At 42.3% G+C, this 20,725-nt stretch overlaps 1 protein-coding gene across 16 annotated transcripts in view; it reads left to right on the top strand.

The window, feature by feature from the left end:
• znf438 (zinc finger protein 438) overlaps positions 1 to 20,725 on the top strand; it is a 380,009-nt gene that overhangs the window by 92,450 nt on the left and 266,834 nt on the right. The window contains exon 1 of one of the 16 annotated variants that reach the window (XM_068014488.1): positions 2,247 to 2,298. The exons of the other annotated variants lie outside the window; for them this stretch is intronic. The gene's annotated coding sequence lies outside the window, so the exon portion shown is untranslated. Of the gene's footprint in view, positions 1 to 2,246; positions 2,299 to 20,725 lie in introns of those variants that run through there. 16 annotated transcript variants of the gene reach the window in all.

Genomic DNA, 20,725 nt, shown 5'->3' with positions numbered 1-20,725 from the left:
CCCAGTCTCTGCCAGTGATGGATGGGCTGGACGCACAGCCAACAAAATCGGAACTCAGTGATGCCATTGATTCTCTAGCCAGCGTAAAAGCCCCTGGGAAGGACGGCATTACCCCTGAAATAATCAAGAGTGCCAAGCCGCCTATACTTTCAGCACTCTATGAACTGCTTTGCCTGTGCTGGGACGAGGGAGCAGTACCACAGGACATGCGCGATGCCAATATCATCACCCTCTATAAAAACAAGGGTGACCGCGGTGACTGCAACAACTACCGTGGAATCTCCCTGCTCAGCATAGTGGGGAAAGTCTTTGCTTGAGTCACTTTAAACAGGCTCCAGAAGCTGGCTGAGCGTGTCTACCCTGAGGCACAGTGTGGCTTTCGAGCAGAGAGATCCACCATTGACATGCTGTTCTCCCTTCGCCAGCTACAGGAGAAATGCCGCAAGCAAAGGATGCCCCTCTACGTTGCTTTCATTGATCTCACCAAAGCCTTTGACCTCATCAGCAGACATGGTCTCTTCAGACTACTAGAAAAGATCGAATGTCCACCAAAGCTACTAAGTACCATCACCTCATTCTATGACAATATGAAAGGCACAATTCAGCATAGCGCTGCCTCATCAGACGCCTTTCCTATCCTGAATGGCGTGAAACAGGGCTGTGTTCTCGCACCTACGCTGTTGGGATCATCTTCTCCCTGCTGCTCTCACGTGTTCAAGTCTTCAGAAGAAGGAATTTTCCTCCACACAAGATCAGGTTGTTCAACCTTGCCTGTCTAAGAGCGAAGTCCAAAGTACGGAAAGTCCTCATCAGGGAACCCCTCTTTGCTGACGATGCTACATTAACATCCCACACAGAAGAGTGTCTGCAGAGACTCATCGACAGGATTGCGTCTGCCTGCAACGAATTTGGCCTAACCATCAGCTCAAGAAAACGAACATCATGGGACAGGACGTCAGAAATGCTCCATCCATCAATATCGGCGACCACGCTCTGGAAGTGGTTCAAGGGTTCACTTACCTAGGCTCAACTATCACCAGTAACCTGTCTCTCGATGCAGAAATCAACAAGCGCATGGGAAAGGCATCCACTGCTATGTCCAGACTGGCCGAGAGAGTGTGGGAAAATGGCGCACTGACACAGAACACAGAAGTCCGAGTGTATCAAGCCTGTGTCCTCAGTACCTTGCTCTATGGCAGCGAGGCCTGGACAACGTATGTCAGCCAAGAGCGACGTCTCAATTCATTCCATCTTCGCTGCCTCTGGAGAATCCTTGGCATCAGGTGGCAGGACCGTATCTCCAACACAGAAGTCCTCGAGGCGGCCAACATCCCCAGCATATACACCCTACTGAGCCAGCGGCGCTTGGGATGGCTTGGCCATGTGAGCCGCATGGAAGATGGCAGGATCCCCAAGGACGCATTGTACAGCGAGCTCGTCACTGGTATCAGACCCACCGGCCATCCATGTCTACGCTTTAAAGACGTCTGCGACATGAAGTCCTGTGACATTGATCATAAGTCGTGGGAGTCAGTTGCCAGTGATTGCCAGAGCTGGCGGGCAGCCATAAAGGCGGGGCTAAAGTGTGGCGAGTCAAAGAGACTTCGCAGTTGGCAGGAAAAAAGACAGAAGCGCAAGGGGAGAGCCAACTGTGTAACAGCCCCGACAACCAATTTTATCTGCAGCACCTGTGGAAGAGTCTGTCATTCTAGAATTGGCCTTTATAGCCACTCCGGCCGCTGCTTCACAAACCACTGACCGCCTCCAGGCGCTTACCCATTGTGTCTCGAGACAAGGAGGCCAAAGAAGAAGTAGAACACCTAGAAAGCATAAACGGGATTGGGCAAAGTCCGCATGGATTTACGAAAGGGAAGTCATGCTTAACAAATCTGCTGGAGTTTTTTGAGGATGTAACTAGTAGAATAGATAAGAGAGAACCAGTGGATATGGTGTATTTGTATTTTCAGAAGGCTTTTGATAAGGTCCCACATAGGAGGTTAGTGTGCAAAATTAAAGCAGATGGGATTGGAGGTAATATACTGGCATGAATTGAGCATTGGTTGACAGACAGGAAACCGAGAGTAGGAATAGACGGGTCTTTTTCCAGGTGGCAGGCAGTGACTAGTGGGGTACCGCAGGGATCAGTGCTTGAGCCCCAGCTATTCGCAATATATATTAATGACTTGGGTGAGGGAACTAAATGTAACATTTCCAATTTTGCAGATGACACAAAGCTGAGGGGGAAAGTGAGCTGTGTGGAGGATGCAAAGAGGCTCCAGTGTGATTTGGACAAGTTGGGTGAGTGGGCAAATGCATGGCAGATGCAGTATAATGTGGATGAATGTGAGGTTGTCCACTTTGGTTGTAAAAACAGAAAGATTATCTGAATGGTGATAGATTGGGAAAGGGGGAGGTGCAATGAGACCTGGATGTCCTTGTACACCAGTCGCTGAAAGCAAGCATTCAGGTGCAGCAAGCAGTTAGGAAGGTTAATGGTATGTTGGCCTTCATTGCAAGAGGATTTGAGTGCAGGAGCAAGGATGTCTTACTGCAGTTATACAGGGCCTTGGTGAGACCACATCTGGAGTATTGTGTGCAGTTTTGGTTTCCTTATCTGAGGAAGGATTTTCTTGCCTTGGAGGGAGTGCAAAGAAGATTTACTAGGCTGATTCCTGGGATGGCAGGATTGACGTATGCGGAGAGATTGGGTCGACTAAGCCTGTATTCACTTGAGCTTAGAAGAATGAGAGGGGATCTCATAGAAACCTATAAAATTCTAACAGGACTAGACAGGCCAGATGCATGTTCCCGATGGCTGGGGAGTCAAGAACCAGGGATCACAGTCTCAGGATACGGTGTATGCCATTTAGAACTGAGATGAGGAGAAATTTCTTCACTCAGAGGGTGGCGAATCTGTGGAATTCTCTGCCACAGAAAGCAGTGGAGGCCAAGTCAATAAATATATTCAAGAAGGAGATAGATAGATATATTAATGCCAAAGGGATCAAGGGATATGGGGAGAAAGCGGGAACAGGGTACTGAATTAGACAATCAGTCATGATCTTTTTTGAATGGCGGAGCAGGCCCAAAGGGCCCAATGGCCTACTGCTGCTCCTGTTTTCTATGTTTCTATGTTGAAATTGGGCGAATCAATGACATCCTGCGTCACAATGGCTACCCTGATCAGATCACTTCTCGCTGTATATCTCACAAACTTATGAACGAACCTAACTCCATGATTTTCGGCCCTGTAAAGTGCCCAGTCTACCTTAAATTACCCTAGAAGGGTAATGTATCCCAAAAATTTGAGCAGCGGGTAAAGCTAGCTGTTTCACGCTGCTACTATGCAGTAGCAACACGTGTAGTGTTCGCTACGAACAGAATGTTGCTGTCAAGCCAAAAAGATGTCCTGCCTATCTCACAAATGAGTAATATGAGATATGAATTTCAATGCCACTGTGATGCTAGGTATATAGGCCGTACGTCCCAAAGACTGGCAGAATGTATCAAGCAACATGTCCCGTCCACTGTTTGCAACGGACAAGGTACAGACTGTACATAACCAGCCCGTGCTTGCAAAACTCAAATCACAGTGTCCAACATTAGATGTGATTCCGCGATTGGACAACATTTGCTCAATAAGCTACGAATTACGCTGACAACCAATTTAAGTTTGTCAGTAGGGCTCGCAGTGTGGCGCATTTGCATGTACTGGAAGCTACATATAGTAATACACAGGGCCCTGTTCTTTGCAGACAGAAAGAACATGTACACACATGTGCCTGTTTCAGTTGAACAAAATAAGTGACAGCCATTCGTTGGTTCATTCCTCGGGACAATGCCTTGACCGATCAGAGTCAAGCTGCCTGGTTTAAATTTAAAACCAAGCTTGGCAGTTAACTGTCAGTCACCATAACTGTGCATTCTCCATGGCAATGCCTCTACCAATTCACTTGCCAACCAATCAGCGCTCTCTTCTCATGAAGTATAAGTTGTTGTTTTCCCTTACGTTGTTTATTCTTGCGTATTATCCTGATGAGTGCAAGAAAAAAAGCTTCGACAACATGACTCTATTTCCAGCAATTCTCAAATAGACATAAGTCAACTTGCTGAATTATTTGAGCTTTGTATATTTTCCACTTGATTGCTTGTTCGTATATAAACTGTATATTGTTAATCCTGTTGTGCTTTGCATTTTTATATTGCCATTTGTAATATAACACACAAAATCCTACAAGCTAATATAGTAACATGTTTTCGAAGTGGCACGATTTATTACAGTATAGCAACAGGCCCTGGGGGCTAAGTGTGACATTTTACTTTTAGTCCCTCAAGTCACTGCTCTCCTTTTTAGACAGTTTTGCATCAGGAGAGTCATTAATTCTAGGATTCAGAGGTAACAATGTCTACTGAGCTAACTAAGTTTGTACTACAGACCATTTACTATGGGAGTGAGGTGCATTCAACTGACTATTCTAATGTCAGTACTGTTCTCCTCCTACACGCAGGAAGCTTACTGTGCAGGCTTTTACAAACCGCCTCCAAACACCTGTGTTTTAGTGAAGGTAACATTAAATTCGCTTTTTGTAGTTTTTTTTTAAAGCTGACAGACAATTGACTGTTAAAAGTAAATTTTGCCACCTTACTTTTGAGTGCTGTAATTCTGTTTTGAACTTGTAAATTGGGGCTCCTTAGTCTCAAGATATCGCGTACATGTCTTTCTGATTTTCGTGACTTTTGGTTAAGGAGTCTCTTCTCTATTTAATTCATCTGTTGCAGCCTTTGTCCCACATGTATTGATTGATCAAGTATAGATGAATAGTGGATGCTAGTTTGACAGTCAAATATTTTCCTTCCCTTTATTACCTTGCCGATTTTCTTTTATTGCACATCTTCCATTGCACATCCCTTTGATTCCACATAACCTGAGTTTCAGGTTCCTGTTGGAGTGCAGAAAAATCTACTGTTTGTGAGCCATTGTGAGAATAAATCATCTTGTCACGAACAATAGCTTCACAACTTAAAAAAAAGTCCTTTATCAAATTAGTTTACTTAGACACGTAGGATCATCCATACTATGGTCTGAGATGTCTCCTGGAACAAACTGACTAGCCTTTTCCAGATTCCGTTGATGTGGGTGGATGAAAGGAGATGAAAGCTGAGAGATGTGAACATACTGAAGCTATTTGCCTTTCATTTAAAGGAGAAACCCGGTCGTCCAAGTTATTTAGCACACTGGATTTACTCCAGGGTAGGTGAATTTGATTAGACGTATTTACTTGTGTGGACGGTAAATGCTGACACGGACTGGTTAGGCTGAATGGTCTGTTTGCTTAAATTCTGTGTAATTATATTTTTGCTGGACAAAGCGCAATTGTTTTTATCATTTAGTCTACACAGTCAAACAGGCTTCAAAGTGTTTTTTTTTTTGCTTACTCAGAGCAGCCATTACTTGCTCTGGAAGAAGGATTACCACCTTTTTCAATGGTATGATGTTTTATTACTTGCTTTTGTTGGCTGCAATACTCGTGGGAAACCAGAAATATCACCCATGGTGCAGGCTTTCATAATTCTTTAAGATGTCTGGTGATAAGAGAAGTTTCATCTGCGCGAATGAGAAGTTAATATTGACTCAATGTAGAGTACTCCCCCAAAATTTACACACATTTGCCAGTAGCAGATAATCTGACCATCTGAATCTGGCCTAAGAGGTTGCTTTACAATGTTTCTAACTCATTGGCTGCTGTTAGTGGGAGAACAGCAACTTTGCAGCTTGTTTTTACTGTGTAATTAGATCAAATGATAAAAGTGAATCATACAGAGCACAAGCCACCTGCCTGTGACAGACCCGGCACAAGAAACTGATGCAGTATGGAGGTGGGGCACCTGTTACACTGGTGGTGGCTTCCACCCACCTTCTTGTTCCACTTCCAGACAGGTTTGAAGCTCTCCAGTGCCCTCAGATAGTTATAATTTCCACTTTGTTCTCTCGTCTTGTAGAGCATATGAATCATCTGTAGTTTGTGTGCAATCAATAAAATTTGACAGTTGACACTTACGGCAAATTTTCCTATTTTGCACTTGAATGTAAATAATCATAGTGTCATAGACTCATTATAGCTCAGAGGAGTCCATTTGGCCCATTGAATCCATGCCGGCTCTCTGTAGAACAATCCAGTTAGTCCCATTTCTGCGTTACATCCCCGTAGCCCTGCAAGTTATTTCCCTCGTGCTCATCCAATTTCCTTTTGAAATCATTGATCTTCTCTGCTTCCACCACCCTCGTAGGCAGGGAGTTAAAGGTCATTACCACTCACTGCGTTAAAAAAAATCCTTCCTCACTTCCCCCTTTTCCCCCCCTTCTCCCCCCGCCCGCATCTCTTGCTCAAAACCTTAAATCTCTGTATCCTAGTAATTGTACCATCAGCTAATGGGAACAGCTTTTCTTTGTCTACCTTACCTAAACCTGTCATAATCTTGTGCAGTTCGATCAAATCTCCCCTCAATCCCCTTTGCTCCAAAGAGAACAACTTAACCTGGTAACTAAAAGCCCTCATCCCTGGAACCATTCTGGTAAATCTCCTCTCAAGGATACTCATATTCTTCCTGAAGTGCGGTGAGCAGAAATGGACACAATACTCTAGTTGTGGCCTAACCAGAGCTTTATAAATGTTCAGCATAACTTCTCTGCTTTTATACTCAATGCCTCTATTTATGAAGCCAAGATCCCATATGCTTTGCTAACTACTCTCTCAATGTGTCCTGCCACCTTCAAAGATCAATTCACATGAACCCCAGGTCCCTCTGTCCCTGCACACTCTTCAGAACTGTACCATTTAGTTTGTATTGCCTCTCCCTATCCTTTCTGCCAAAATGCATCATCTCACACTTGTATGTATTAAATTCCATATGCTACTTGTCTGCCCATTCTGCTAGCCTATCTATGTCCTGTTGCAGTCAATTGGTATTATCCTGGCTGCCTGCCACACCTCAGTTTGATATCAACTTTTGAAATTTCACTCTGTGTTCGAATATCCAAGTCATTTATGTACATCAAAAAAAGCAATGGTCCTAGTACTGAATCTTTGGCAACACCGCTGTCTACCATCCTGCAGTTTGACAAACAACCATTTACCACGACTCACTGTTTTCTGTCCTTAAGCCAATTTTTTATTTTTTTTATTTTTTTATTTATTTTTTTTAAATTTAGAGATACAGCACTGAAACAGGCCCTTAGGCCCACCGAGTCTGTGCCGACCATCAACCACCCATTTTATACTAATTCTACACTAATCCCATATTCCTACCACATCCCCACCTGTCCCTATATTTCCCTACCACCTACCTATACTAGGGGCAATTTATAATGGCCAATTTACCTACCAACCTGCAAGTCTTTTGGCTGTGGGAGGAAACCGGAGCACCCGGAGAAAACCCACGCAGACACAGGGAAAACTTGCAAACTCCACACAGGCAGTACCCAGAATTGAACCCGGGTCGCTGGAGCTGTGAGGCTGCGGTGCTAACCACTGCACCACTGAGCTGACACTGACCCTCCTGTTCCATGAGCCTCAGTTTTGTTAACCACCTTTTTATGGGGTACTTTGTCAAACACTTTGATAAAATCCATACAGACAACATCCATTGCATTCCCTCATTGACCTTCTCTGTTACTTCATCAAAAAAAATCAATTAGATTAGTCAAGCACAATCTGCCTTTTACAAGTCTGTTCTGGCTTTCCTTAATTGCCACAAATCTCTCCAATTGCCAGTTGATTTTTTTTCCCCCCCCCCAATGGTTGTTTCTAAAACCTTACCCACTGCTGATGTTAAACTAACCTGTAGTTACTCACAAAGTCCTTTCACCCTTTCATGAATTAGGATTTCACATTTTCCACTTCCAATCCTCTGGCACCTCCCCAGTATCTAGGGAAGATTGGAAGAGTATGACAAGCCCACCCTCACTTCCTTTAGCAAACCATCTGGACCAGGTGATTTATCCACTCTAAGCATAGCCAGCCTTTCACAGAATCACAGAATTGTTACAGCGCAGGAAGAGGCCATTCGGCCCATCGTGTCCGCACTGGCTCTCTAAAAGAGAAATTTCCTCAGTCCCATTCCCCTGCCTTCTCCCCATAACCCTGCACATTCTTCATTTTCAAATAACTATCTTGTTCTCTTTTGAATGCTTCAATTGAACCTGCCACTTTCTCAGGCAGCGCATTCCAGACCTTAACCACTCGCTGCGTGAAAACGTTTTTCCTCATGTCACTTTTACTTCCCTTACCAAATTCTTGAAATCTGTGCCCTCTCGTTCCTTTCATGAGTGGGAACAGTTTCTCTCTATTTACTCTGTCCAGACCCCTCATAATTTTGAATACCTCTATCAAATCACCTCTCAGCCTTTTCTTCTTCAAGGAAAACAGTCCTAACTTCTCCAATCTATCTTCAATACTGAAATTTCTTGTTCCTGGAATCATTCCTGTGTTTCTCTTCTGAACTCTCTCCAATGCCCCCATGTCTTTCCTCAAGTGCGGCTCCCAGAATTGGATGCAGTACTCTGGCTGAGGCCGAACTAGTGTCTGATACAAGTTCAACATAACTTCCTTGTTCTTGTACTCTATACCCCTACTAATAAAGCCCAGGATACTGTATGCTTTATTAACTGCTCTGTCAACCTGTCCTGCCACCTTCAATGACTTATGCACATATACACCTAGGTCCCTCTGCTCCTGCACCCCCTTTAGAAGTGTGCCCTTTATTCTGTATTGTCTCTCCATGTTCTTCCTACCAAAATGAATATCTTCACATTTCTCTGTATTGAACTTCATCTGCCACCTGTCTGCCCATTCCACCAACTTGTCCTTTTGAAGTTCTACACTATCCTTCTCACAGTTCACAATGCTTCCAAGTTTCGTATCGTCGGCAAACTTTGAAATTGTGCCCTGTACACCAAGGTCTAGATCATTAATATGTATCAGGAAAAGCAAGGGTCCCAAAACTGATCCCTGGGGAACTCTACTACAAATCTTCCTCCAGCCTGGAAAACATCCATTAAGCACTGCTCTTTGTTTCCTGTCACTCAGCCGATTTTGTATCCATGTTGCTATTGTCCCTTTTATTCCATGTGCCACAAGTTTGCTGACAAGTCTGTTGTGTCACATTGTATCAAATGCCTTTTGAAAGTCCATGTACACCACATCAACAGCATTGCCCTCATCAACCCTCTGTGTTACCTCCTCAAAAAAACTCCAGCAAGTTAGTTAAACATGATTTTCCCTTAATAAGTTCATGCTGGCTTTCCTTAATTAACCCGCATTTGTCCATGCAACTATTGATTTAGTCCCAAATTATTTTTTTCCCCAGTGTATCCTTCCTATCAATTTTCACCCATCCATTACCTGTACCATTTCTGCTTCCACTGATATTTTGTGAGCATCCTCTTCCTTGGTAAACACTGATACAAAATACTCATTAAGTTTTCTAGTCTTGTCTCGGGCCTCTAAACATATCTCCCTCTTTTTCCCTAATAGGCCCCACCCTGCCTCTTACTACCTGCTTAGTATTTACATGCCTGTAGAAGATTTTTGTGTTTTCTTTTATGTTAACTGCCATTCTATTCTCCCTTTGCCAGTCTTATTTTCTTCTTCTCTTCCCCTCTAACTTATTGTATTTGGCCTTTCAGAATTCATTTAACATGGATCATGCACCCTCTTTTTTGAAATAGTAATATTCTCTATCTCACTTATCATCCAAGGCTTTGGTTCCCCTGCCTTTCCATCTTGTTAGAATGTACCTAGCTTGTACCTGAAACATCTCCTCCTTAAAGATCACCCATTGTTCTGTTCCCATTTTTCCCATGGAATCTTTGATTCCATTTTACTCTGGCAAGATCCCCTCTCATCCCATTGAAGTTAGCCCTTTTCCAATTTAGAAGTTCTTCTTTAGATTATTCTTTGCTCTTCTCCATTAGTAATCTAAGCATTATGATATGATCAACCTTATCAAAGTATTCTCCCACAGACACTTGGTCCACATGCCCACCTCATTCTCCAGCAACAGATTTAGCAATGCCTCTCTTCTAGTTGGAGCAAGAACGTACTTGTCAAGGATATTCTCCTGAACCCATTTGAAAAATTCCTCCCCCCTCCTTTACCTTTGCTCTAACATTGCATTCCACCTATGTGAGAGTATACAGGAACATAAGGTGGGGCAGGGTAATGATTGGCCTGTCCAATTTTCTTTCTGCTTATCTGTACATCTATACATTAATAGAAAAATCTTGTGTAGGGAGTGTACTTACACACTAGTCTTACCTGCTATGCCACACTTTTATAATAGTAAACCCATAGTTCAACATAAGACAATAGGAAAGAATCCTATGTAAATATTTATAATTGGAATTCTGCACAAAAACATTTAACTGTTGATAAACAAATCAAATTGCTCAAAAAGCTTTTTGGCAAAGTATTTTCCTGTTTTTTCTTTCTTTTACAGTCAAGTGAGGAGGGGTTGAAGGGCTTCCCTCTTTTCCCTCTCCTTGTTTGACCACAACAGATTTAATTCATTCTTAAAGTGGATGTACTGGCCAATTCAGTAGTTGGTTGATTGGTTCTTGTTATGATCATAGCAAGTAAGTATTCGAACAGGTTTTCTTGAGTTAACAAAGAAAGAGGTTAACTTTATTGTACCTAAACTGAACTAATATAATAATGCACCAACTTCTCTCTCTCTCTCTCTCTCTCTCTCTCTCTCTCTCTCTCTCTCCTCTCTCTCTGTTGCCTCTCTCTCTCTCTCTCTCTCTCTCTTGCCTCTCTCTCTCTCTCTCTCTCTCTGTTGCCTCTCTCTCTCTCTCTCTCTCTCTCTCTCACTCACACACACACACACACACACACACACTCTCTCTCTCTCTCTCTCTCTCTCTCTCTCTCTCTCACCTCACTCACTCACCTCACTCACTCACTCACTCACCTCACTCACTCACTCACTCACTCACTCACTCACTCACTCACTCACTCACACACACTCTCACACTCTCTCACACTCTCTCACACTCTCTCACACACTCACACTCTCTCTCACACACACACTCTCTAGAGGTATGCACACACACAAATAGGTTACAGAGCCGGAAAAGGTAGATTGGTTGAGTTAGAGTCCATTAAAAAAGGTATACAGTCTGTGGAATTTGGTGATTAGGCTGGTTTCTAACTGAATTCAGTGGTCCTGAGGCTTTTAATTTGAAGAGGTAGATGACTGGCTTGGTGGGTCTCTTGGAAATGGCGATGCAGATAATTTCCTCCAATGGGGTTTCTTATTGTAGTCCGAGTATGCAAAGATGGTCAGTCAACAGGCAGGATTTGAAAGCTTTCAAGCTGGAATGTTGACAGAGAGAGGGACCCCCCCACTTAGGGTCTGCTCATGTCAGAGTCCAGTTGCTTCTCCTCTGCTGCAGAGAAAAACACCAGCTTAAAAACCACAGATGGGAAGGGGCTTGTCACATCACAGCCACTCAGTGATTCAAATATAGCAGTTAGCAGTATTTCTCTGCTTCCTGAAAATTCCTTTAAGCTTCCTAGGTCTTGGTTCTTGCTGGGAAATTAGCAGACATTTCGTATCCCTCCTCACAGTCCTTTGCGATGTAGGATACAGTGTAGCAAACTAGGTGATCATCTTGAGCTGCTAGCAGTCATCCTGTTTTAAATGTCTTTAAAAAAAAATACAAATTCAGATCTCCAGCTACTGGACAAAGAAAATTGTCATTCAACAGACACACTGGCATCCAATCTGTGCATTGTTGGGGTGTGTTCCCTCACCCTCTGAGGATTTGAGTGTCTGCTTTTTCCCAAAATGTTTGGAAAGAAACTGGGAATTGAATCTGCAAGCTTAATTTTAGTGATGAGCCAAGGTTACCTCAGGCTGTGAAAAAGGCTGCAGTAAGTTGGAAGACAAAGTTAATTGGAGGGAAAAATGTTCAAGAGAACGCATTTGTCTGGATGACATGAAGGGCGATTTGGATTCTATTATTTTTTGTTCTCTTCTTCGCAAGACTGTCTCCCACAGTACTGCTAGATTCTGTTTTCCCCTTGCTTTAAAATCTGCAGTCCTACCCGACCCCAGAATGTCCCTGTCTAAAATTTCCATCCCACTACCAGTTCCTGGGATCCCACCCTTTGGTGCTCACAAACCTGTACTTTATTATTACCAGTGCTCCATGACAGTCTTTTTGCAGTGTTACTGGAATATCAGGACCTTCCCTACTCAGTGATTGATGTCCCACCTCAAAATACAGCTAGGCTCCCGAGGCTTTATCCTAAGACTGCCAAACCTCTCACTTCTACCCCCCTCCCCATCATATCCTGGTGAGCCTGGACTGCAACACCGATCCCAGTATGAAAAGTAAGTTTCCCTACTAATATGACTTGACATAACACATCTGTACTTATAAAAACTACAACGCATAGTAAGCAATGCCACCAATGTTCTGCTAGTTAATTAATCTTGGCAGGAAATCAGGCTGGCTCTATTACATGTATGCGATCTTCCTTACCCAATTTTTCCTGTATGTGTTCCTCTCAGGTGATTATTTTTGCACTTTGGCTTGAGAAAAATCTGTCTTTATTTATGTTAATGGATTAGTGAGTTTGAACTAGTTGCAGTCTTGCCCTCTGCCATTCGAAAGTAGGCAATGAACAAAAGTACGTGTTCATTCTTGAAGTGTAAATGTTAGTAACTGACCGTTTAGGATTGACGACATGTATAAAAATGCTCATCAAAGATGTGAGATCTATACTTACACCAAAGTCAGAATTCGGTCTACCATTGAGGTAAAGATTGAGACTGTTGTATTCTATTGGGGCTCACAGCTTTTAAGCTATATGAGTTAAGTGCTAGATGGAAATTTAAGACAGTAATTTGGCATACAAAGCTGCATTTTAGTGAATCAACGAAACAGACATTTCGTCTAGCCTTAGAAGTGAATTCTGAAGGCAAGTTTTCTTGAAGATATTCCAGACTGAATGTCTGGAAATGTGTCTCTTTGGTTCGTCTGTACCTGAAGGATGACGAATTTCACACCGATTGACCATGGATCCAGGGAGCTCAATTTGTTTTTCATTTCTAATTATGTATGTTCTGAGGAAGTTTAAGTAGATTGGATAATTCTCATCCACAGTGCCACTTAACTAATCCAGGCAGACATGGTTTTCGGATTTCTGGATCCTCATCGTAGAAACAGAATGGCTACAGCGCAGAAGGAAGCCTTTCAACCAGTTGTGCCTATGCTGGCTCTTTGCAGGGGCAACTCAGCTAATCCCAACCCCCAATCCCATGGCCCTGCAAAATTCTTTTCTTCAGATACGTATCCAATTCCCTTTTGAAACCCTCCATTGTATCTGCCTCCACCAAACTCTCAGGTAGTGCATTCCAGATTCTAACCACTTGTGACAGGTTTAAGGTGCGAGGGGCAAAGTTTAGAGGGGATGTGCGAGGCAAGTTTTTTTACACAGAGGGTGGTGAGTGCCTGGAACTTGCTGCCGGGGAAGGTGGTGGAAGCAGGTACGATAGCGACGTTTAAGAGGCATCTTGACAAATACATGAATAGGATGGGAATAGAGGGATACGGACCCCGGAAGTGCAGAAGGTTTTAGTTTAGACAGCTATCATGATCGGTGCAGGCTTGGAGGGCTGAATGGCCTGTTCCTTTGCTGTACTGTTCTTTGTTCTTTGCTGTGTAAAACTTTCAACTGCTTCTTAATTACTTAGCGACAGATCCAAGTGGGTTCCCATTTGCCTTTATTAGTTCTCTACTGTTCAAAGTATTCTGCCTACTGACCTGGTAACATGTCCTTTAACTGACACTGTGTTGTAATTTCATGTCTGGATTAAAACTATTTTCATTCGCATTTGCATGATCCCATTGCCTGCATTTTCCGAAAGGCATTGTTAAAGCAACCACTTTCCTTTAATGTAGAATAACATCCCAAGGTGATTCCAGAAGACATAATCAAAACAAATAGATGGCGAGCTAAGGAAGGGAGTATTAGGTGGAATGACCAAAAACTTTGCCAAAGAGTGGATATAAATATGGTTTTGAAGAGGTGAGGGAGATGGAAGGGATAAGGTAGGGAATTGCAGAGCATGGGGCCTAGGCTGTTGAATGTATGGCTATCAATAGTGGGGCAAGTGGGGGGAGGAATGGAGAAAATGGCAGAGTCAGAGCAATAGAGAGTTTGGGGGAGGGGCTGTGTGGTTGTTATGGTTTGGAGGAGGTTACAAAAACGGGGAAGGGTGAGACGATGAAGGGAGCTAAACAAGAGAATGTGAATTTTAAATTCGAAGAGTTGGATTGGGAGCCAGTGTAGGTGAGCTAATACAGGGTAACGGGTGAGTGTGAGTGACGATAGGGTACAGACAGCAGAGTTCTAAGTGAACTTCAGTTTGTGGAGGACGGTAGATTGGCTCGGACAGTATTGTAATAGTCGAGCCTTTGGGTGATTAAACAATGGATGAAGGTTTCAGCAGCAGATGAGCTGAGCTAAGAGCAGTCATGGGCAATGTTAAAGGTGGATGCAAGTGGTCTTTCTGACGGAGAGAATATGGAGTTCAAAGCCCGACTTGGGGTCACATAGGACCCTGAGGTTGTGTACAGTTTGCTTCAGTTGTGAGACGATAGCCAGAGTGGAGGATGGAATTGTTGGTAAAGGTACGGAGTTTGTGGTGGTGGCTGAATACAATGGCTTCTCTCTTCCCAGTGTTTACTGGAGAAAATAAAATGGTGCTTATCCAAGAGTGGATGTTGGTTAAGCAGTATGATGCTACAGAGGCAATGAAGGGGTTGAGAGAGAGGGTGCAGAGATGAAACTGGATGTCATCAGCGCACACATGGAAGCTGACCTCACGCTTGAGGGTGATGTAACTTTGGTTAGGGCAGCATTAGTGCTTTGACAGGGACAGAAGCATAATTGGAGAGATTCAGACCTGGAGTTGTTGGTAAGATGGGCACTGTTCCTGCAGCAACCACTATTAATCTAATCCATCTAACATGGAAATTGAGCTTAACGTTATCGTTATCCACGTCCATATTGCATATAACATTGCTTGTGTCAAGAAAAAGGGTTGTTTCTGTCCATCACAGGAACTAGGTGCATTCGTGTGCTTCAGGCTGCAATTGTTCATTTTCCACTTAAACAGAGATTTAAGGAATAGGTTTGCTTTGGCCCAATTCCACTTACCTCTCGATAACTGTACCATACTCTGTAATTATGTAGCATTCCTAGTGTATTTTCTTGACGCAATGTTTAGCACTTTCTGGATTTCTTAATGTGCAGTGCCATTTCCTCTTACACCAAAGTGACGTGTCCTTATGGTTTTGTGATCTGTTATCAGGCGAAGTGCAGGAGACTGTTGTCACAAAATAGATTGTTAAGCCTATTTCCTCTGTTGGTAAATCTTTTCCACCAGAAACTGGGGTTTCCTCTGGTGGAGGAATGTAGAGCAGGGGAGCATTATCTTCAAGTTAGAGGCACAGATTTAATGTTTTGGACAAGAAATACAGGGGGATATGAGGAAGAACTTTTTGATGCAGTGAGTGGTAATAAAGCACAGCAACCACGTTTCTTTTAATAAGTAACAAAATTATCCATTTATTATAAACAAAGTCTGGACCAATAATTAAGTAAATATTTTTATTTTTAATTTTAGAGATGCAACACTGAAACAGGCCCTTCGGCCCACCGAGTCTGTGCTGACCAATAACCACCCATTTATACTAACCCTATAGTAATTCCATATTCCCTACCACCTACCTACACTAGGGGCAATTTACAATGGCCAATTTACCTATCACCTGCAAGTCTTTGGCTGTGGGAGGAAACCGGAGCACCCGGCGAAAACCCACGCAATCACAGGGAGAACTTGCAAACTCCGCACAGGCAGTACCCAGAATTGAACCCGGGTCCCTAGAGCTGTGAGGCTGCGGTGCTAGCCACTGTGCCGCCTAAAATATATATATTTGTGAATTGAAATATTAAAGCCCCATATTTTTATCCTAGCCCTCACACACACACTCACATACACAACTGGTCAACCGGGGTGAAAAAAGGGATTTTTGTTTACATCTGTTATAGAGAAATAGAAAGAATAAAAATACCCTAGACTGCAGAGAAAATATGGAAGTCCCTTTGTTTTGGCAAGGTGTCCCAAAGGCAAATGGTAGGCTACGACTAGGAATCTTTCCAGACGATGTTGATGAACAGTCTGTTTGGGTAGGTGTTCAAAGAAATTCGGCTACAGAAGGTTTCACATAGGTCTTACAGCAGGTGTGCAGCAACAAAGGTTTCAGTTCTCACTGTCACAAATGGATGAAAACTAACTAAATTATAGTATTTTTGTGCACTTGGGTGTTATTGTCAGCTGCCATTATACACAGCATATTTAAGTTGATTTACTTCTGTGTTCAACTTGTTTAAAATGGAGGGCGGCAATCACTTCAACAGGAGATGGGACAGCTACTTGAAGTGGTCTGGTCACATGATCTAGAAGCCACCCTTTTTAGTCTTTCTGGTTTTGCAACAGATTCAGTTAGAGAACAGCTTGTACAAAAAAAAGCTGCCTTGAAGCTGCATCTCACTATCTCTGGGGCCTGCCTGCAAGAAAAAGGAAAGAAGCCACAGTCTGCAAAGCAGCAAGAGAATCTCTCTGCTGTCTGCTAGATTCCCTGCTGTCTGCTAGTTTCCCTCTCGTCGAAAGGGTGAAATCAGAAACTAAGCTGCCTCAGCTTATCTCCGAAAGTGCATAAGAAGAAAGTTTAAGAGAAGAGATTTCCTACAACTCCTACTCCACTTGTCATTTCCAGTCAGTTAATTCCCGCTTTGGACTTTTAGTTAATAACGGACTCTAGTTTCAACTGGAACTCCTGTCAGTTTGTAATTAAGCTGTTTTCTACTTAGTAAATATCCTTGCCCTTTTGATGCCTTTAGCTTTCCTTGTATGTTTCTGAGCATGCGTTGCAAAGTTAACCACCTCCCGAGTTTAAGAGTGTATGTTAATAAACCCTACTTCCTTGTTTTAACTTTAACAACAATATTGTTGCGGTCCTTTAAAAGTTACGGTTCCCAAACTGAGGGAGTGGCGAAATAGGCCATCAGGATTTTTATTTTAAAAAGAGAAAAATTTAAATCACAATCTGCTTACAGACAGGTTGTTGAAAATATAGAGAAATCTGTTTTCAAAATTTAAGACCTGTTCGTAACGTTCCTTTACACTACATTCGATGCAAAGTCCTTTTAAAGGTGCAAGGTTTCTGCAAACATTCAGGATTTCTTCAAAACACAGGAGGCAACATTGATATAGGATTTGCTTTTCAAGAGCAGGGATTCCTCAAAGAGAGGTAGCAGTTGTCTGGATTTTCTTCTGATCTCCTGGCGGGTCCATATGCAGATCTCCAACTGCCCCTTTTAATCCAAAAATCTGCTGGCTTTTAACTATTCAAATTGAAACCAACGTTTTTCCAGGCAAGTCCTATGATCATCATAAATCCTGTCTTGTCACAACATAACCTCCTGCTATGTTTACTTGAAATCATGTGCTTTCCAGTACTTGTTTACTGGTCAAACTTCTGTTGACATTGCTTTTTAAAAAGAACCTACCAAAGTTCAGCAATCTCCAGATGATTCAATGTCCATGAAATCCTTTTCAGTTTTAAAAATATAGATTCTCAGATTTAAAAAAAAATGGAAATCCACGTAACAAGGCACTTGAAGGAAATGAACTTGCAAGGCTAGAGGGATAGAGTGGGGGTAATGAGACTGAGAGACTGACTACATTGCCATACAGATAGCTGGCATGGACTTGATGGGCCAAATGGCCGCCTCCTGTGCTGTAATGACTCTGACTGTAAAGGAACGGGTTTCTTTTTGTGGTGGTGGCTGAAGTTCTATCTGCAGTGCTATGTAGGTGTGGTCTACCTTGCATACATTTCCCATATTGCTCATTTCCTACGTGGTGGAAATTCCAGACAGATTTACAGCTGCCTACAAGAAGTTATTACTGGCAGCATGTGTTGTACGTTCCTGGGTCATTGTAGCTCCCTTGGGGGTGGGGAGCAGGGGGAGGAGGAAGAAGAAAGGAATTAAGTGTGCTTTTCTGGCACAATCCTATTTTTAAGCAGTATTGATTTTGGAGTCTGACTTTTTATGGAAGAATTAGGAAGAAAGAACTAGAACATTACTTTAGAAACCAGCTGAAAGAGAATTATTTTCCGCATCATTTCACCTGCCCACTTCTTTTTTTGGTTCCTCCTAAATACTTTTACTTTTTACTTCAGCTCAGCTGCCTCTGACCCGTTGGCTGTGCTTTATATAGGCAGAATGTTCATGCATGTCAGATTTAAATTCTTCTAGTCAGCTGTGCAGACACAAATTTAATTCATATGTGTCTGTGGAAGAAACTGGAATTATTACACTGCCTCCAATTCCCATTTGGAGTTTGCAGGTGGTGGAAGATTAATTCTAACTTCAGCATTGGGAAAGTCACTGCCCAGAGCTGACCAAATTCTCGTTTGAAAAAAAATCAACTTTTTTGTTGTTTCTGATAAAGTAGAATAGGAATAGCCTCTCTGAGTGTTAAGTGTAAGCATAAAATGTGTACGACAGTAAAATGTATTCCTTTATGATAACTCCCTTTTATGCTTTAAATTGTTCTAATTTCAAAATATGTCCTTGAATTTATTCCCGACCTGCCCATTTTTCACTTTTGTTAATTTTTTTTTTACTTTAGAAGCAATTTTTTAAAAATAATTCATGACAGCCTACTGCATCTGTACTATTCTCGAACAGGACTGTGGGCAGTATAAACCCTCTGCTGACGTCAGTGTTCCCTAATTAGTCACATTCTAGTCTCCAGTAGCTCTGATTCCCCCCCCCAAACTATACTTATTTTTCTCTGAATATTCTCTGCCAATTTGATCCTCCACAGCATGGATACACCTACGTGTAACTAAGGGCAGTACTAATCCACAGACGATGATGGGTCTTTGGAAAGTGGGTCTGGAAACTGAGGGATGACGCAGCTGATGAGTCTGACTGTCTCTGAACCTGTAGTGGCAGTCACAGCAGTATTAAAGTGGCTTGGATCATATACGCAATCAAGGCAAATTCCTCCATTAATACAGTGGCTTATGCACAATTAATTGTAGCCTGTTAAAATTGCAACGTAGTATTGCCGAGAACTGTTGTCCTCGCCTCTGATTGTAGACCCAGAAACTGGTGATGCAGTAATATTAGCAGAGATTTAGGATTAGATTCCCAATCATCCAGGAACAGCCAGATGAGGAAGTCCAAAGAAAAAGAAAAACCCTTTTTATACACTTCATATACAAAAATTAATAAATGAATTTAATTAACTGTCATTTTTGTTGTCTCTTTTTTTCATCTCAAAGCTTTGACATGAGTCCCATCCTGTACCTGACAATTATTTTTGTTCCTTGCTAACCAATTTGTCTAATCCCATTAATTCTAAACGGTCTTATTGCTTGAAAAAGGTGAATTATCCAGTAATTTGAATTAAGCAATGTTGGCAAAACATCACCGGAACCATTATTTACGCAATTTCAGTTTGAACTAACATAATTTGAATTACATAACTTCATATTGTGTAGACTGTTTATACAAAATATTGATGCACATTTTTTATATTTTCTTGTGCCATTAATCAGATCAAATGTTTATCACTTGCACACCATCAATGATAGAACCCTAGCACCAGAAAGCTTTGAACAGGGATGGAAAGTATGTGTTTTTTAGTTTTGAAGGGAAGTGATTGAGAGGGTGGAGTTATATGTAAAATAGTAGACAATATACAAAGATACGTTCAGAGCATGACTTCCAGGTTAAAATGTAAAATGATATGAGGATACAGATTAAAACTGGCAAAAATCAATTGTAGGATTCATCAGGAAGTTCTTCATGCACAGTGCTGAACACAGTGGCGCAGTGGTTAGCACCGCAGCCTCACAGCTCCAGGGACCCGGGTTCGAATCTGGGTACTGCCTGTGCAGAGTTTGCAAGTTCTCCCTGTGACCTCGTGGGTTTTCGCCAGGTGCTCCGGTTTCCTCCCACCGCCGAAGCCTTGCAGGTGATAGGTAAATTGGCCATTGTAAATTGCCCCTAGTGTAGGTAGGTGGTAGGGAATATGGGATTACTGTAGGCTTAGTATAAATGGGTGGTTGTTAGTTGGCACAGACTCGGTGGGCCGAAGGGCCTGTTTCAGTGCTGTATCTCTAAATAAAATTTAAAAAACAAATAGATGGGACTTTGGGATAGGATAATGAAGGCAAATATACTGCACTAATTGAAGAAACATTTGGATGCTGTTATGATTGGTAGGAGAGGGCTGCAGGTTTGTCTTGGATTAATGAGCTATTAACTGCTTTGTGAGAGCAATTATTGTGCAGAACAGGAATTCAGTGTTGTTTGTTTATTTGGTGAACACTTATTGCTCAATTTGCATAATTGTATTGCTCAAACAGTAATATAAAGAAGTGCCCAAGAGTTAAAAAATTATTAAATTATGAAAACAATTGAAAAGCTATTTGGTAACCACTGGAAGTTATGTTGTTAATCACCTGCTCTCAGGGATCTTGCCAGATAGGAGACAATTTTGGTATAAACAGGAAGTGTGTGTTTAGGTGGGAGTTGGCAGGAATGCTCTGTGAGTGACTGTGGAG

The sequence above is a fragment of the Heterodontus francisci genome, chromosome 2 (genome assembly GCF_036365525.1).
Source record: "Heterodontus francisci isolate sHetFra1 chromosome 2, sHetFra1.hap1, whole genome shotgun sequence".
Classification (NCBI taxonomy): Eukaryota; Metazoa; Chordata; class Chondrichthyes; order Heterodontiformes; family Heterodontidae; genus Heterodontus; species Heterodontus francisci.
Note: the sequence above shows the minus strand (reverse complement) of the source record. Positions and strands in the feature narration are given on the sequence as shown.